Source organism: Penaeus monodon, chromosome 11 (assembly GCF_015228065.2).
Source record: "Penaeus monodon isolate SGIC_2016 chromosome 11, NSTDA_Pmon_1, whole genome shotgun sequence".
Lineage (NCBI taxonomy): Eukaryota > Metazoa > Arthropoda > Malacostraca > Decapoda > Penaeidae > Penaeus > Penaeus monodon.
This window is the reverse complement of record NC_051396.1, coordinates 45,202,359-45,204,858: the sequence shown is the minus strand read 5'-3', so window position 1 is coordinate 45,204,858 and position 2,500 is coordinate 45,202,359. Positions and strand designations below refer to the sequence as shown.

The 2,500-nt window shown below is 26.7% G+C and overlaps 1 protein-coding gene across 1 annotated transcript in view; it reads left to right on the top strand.

The window, feature by feature from the left end:
- Window positions 1–2,500, top strand: part of LOC119578600 (extensin-like) — a 7,958-nt gene that overhangs the window by 4,181 nt on the left and 1,277 nt on the right. The gene's annotated exons all lie outside the window — the stretch shown is intronic.

Sequence of the window (2,500 nt, the reverse complement as noted above, 5' to 3'; positions counted from 1 at the left end):
CTCTCGTTCTCGTTCACGCTTTTGCTCTCGCTTTCGTTTCCGTTTTCGTTCTCGTTCAGTCTCATTAAGTATGGCTAACTATCCTAGAATATCTTGTTCACTCTCTCCATTTCTCTCTCTGTCTCTCTAATTCTCTCTCTCTCTTTCTCTCTTATTTCCTTACATTAACGATAACTAAAATGATGATAATTATTACGTTAATAATGTTTACAATGACCTGAGTAAATTATCAATGATAATGATAAGGATGATGATGAAAATACCTATATTTTTTCAATAATGATTATGACAGGAATAGAAAGGAAAGTAACATGAACAGTATTAAGATATTATTATTGAAAATTATTATTATTTTATTATTATTATTATTATTTATATTTAGTATTATTAAGTTATCATTTGTAATTTTTATATATGTAATTGTCTAAAGATTATGATAACTGAAATATGATAATTATAAAAATTTCATACTTTCCCGACACATTATTTTTATTTCAAGCATACTCAAAAGGCCTTTAATATAACCTGGTAGTTATAGTGATAATATATGTAGCAAACATTATTAATAATAATGTTTGCTAGATAATAGAAACAACGGTCATCTTAAACACTATCATAAGCATTTTATTACTATAATTATGAACTTTGGAAGCTGTCGTGTTGGTATAATTTTCTTTTTATGTTTTCATTAACATGTTTTCAAGTACAGTGAAAGGTTTTCCGCCTGTATTTGAAACATGGGTAGTGACGTCCGTACTCAGCGTGGTATTTGAAACCTGGGTAGTGAAGTCCGTAGAGTTATAACTTGTATTATTGCAAAGGACGTTAGTGTTTAATCTTTTCAATATTTTCATCTGTGGCTGAGTACGCCATATTATTGCATATCAGAATTGCCATCATTGTTGCAAAGTTTGTAATACAGGCGATAAAATCGAACATTTTTTTTCATATCATGAACAGTTTTCACTTTATTCTTTAAAGCTCCCAAAATGGTCAATCTTTAGTCTGGGAAGCTATATTAAGATACGTATCATGGCTTTGCAAAATTGATCTAAGGAACTTTCTGGAAATTTGAACTAACTTGTTCTTCTTGCAACACCATTTTTTTCCTTTCCTTTTCTTTTCTTTCTTTCTTTTATCAACCCTTTTTTGATAATAACAATTATGATCGTCTCAATAAAAAAGATGTATATTTTAATTAACAGTTTGTCTCTTTACATCATACTGCATATCTAGCAATGGAGGTTGCTTTTAGAAATGTTTTTTATCATTACCACTATTTCTCATATATCAATTTTCGTATTATTGTTATTCTTGTTGATTTGTGAATGTGAATGTAGTGAGGAGGAGAAAATGCTTGTACATATTGGTAAAGCAATGGTTATATAATTAAGTTTGTATAATTTTACTGCTTGATTCTTTTTCTTTTTTGAGATTCAAAAAGTTTCTTTCAGGATTGCAATCATCATCATTTTTTTTATATAATTATTTTTATTATCAACATTTCATCCATTCTGTAATCATTGTTATGATAATGATAATATCAATGCTATTATTTTTGTGACATTAGTAGTTCTAGCACTTATAATAATGACATTGATAATAACTGTTATCAAAACAATGATAACAAAAAGAACAGAAAGTTTAGAACAAGAACAGGAACAATTGAACAAGGACAGTGTTAAACAGCAGTAATTATGAGTTTTCCATAAAACCCTTTATATTACCACAGGACCTATTAATATTCATACTAACTGCTCTTGTTACCATTATTAATATTGGTAGTAACGACAAATATATATAAACAATGAAAGAGGAAAAAAATCATCATTGTTAAGTTCGTTTATTTTTTGTTTATTTGTTTGTTTGTTTTTCAGTGTTTTTATTATTATCATTTCTATCTTCAAGACTATTATCATTATTATCATTATTACTATTAATTAATCTTATTTCTACTTCTACTATCAATAGATCTAGTACTAAACCTTTATTGTTATTATGATAATTATAATTTTTATTATTATTACAATCGTTATCAACCTCATCTTTATCACTATCATTACCATATTCACTACCACCATTATTTGTTGTTGTTTTTTTCCATTTATTCAGTTTTACTTTTGTTTATTCCAGTTATTTATTTTTAAAAAGTTACTCCCAGCAGCCTCCTCTCTGCCTCGCTTTCCAAACGAAAGATACAAAAAAAATAAAAAACGAAAAACTCTCACGGTTTCTAATTTGCAATGAATCAAAAGAAGTGAAAGACATCGGATGTTATTTTGTCCAATATATTAAATTTCTGGTTCTGATTGAAAAAAGAATTATCGGTAAAACAAAGCAAATTATAAAAGATAGTCCATGATTATTATCTTCATTAGATGAAATGGTCTTCCGTTTTTTGTTTATAAATCTCCGGAGATATTAGGTGATATATATATATATATATATATATATATATATATATATATATATATATATATATATAAATATATATATACAT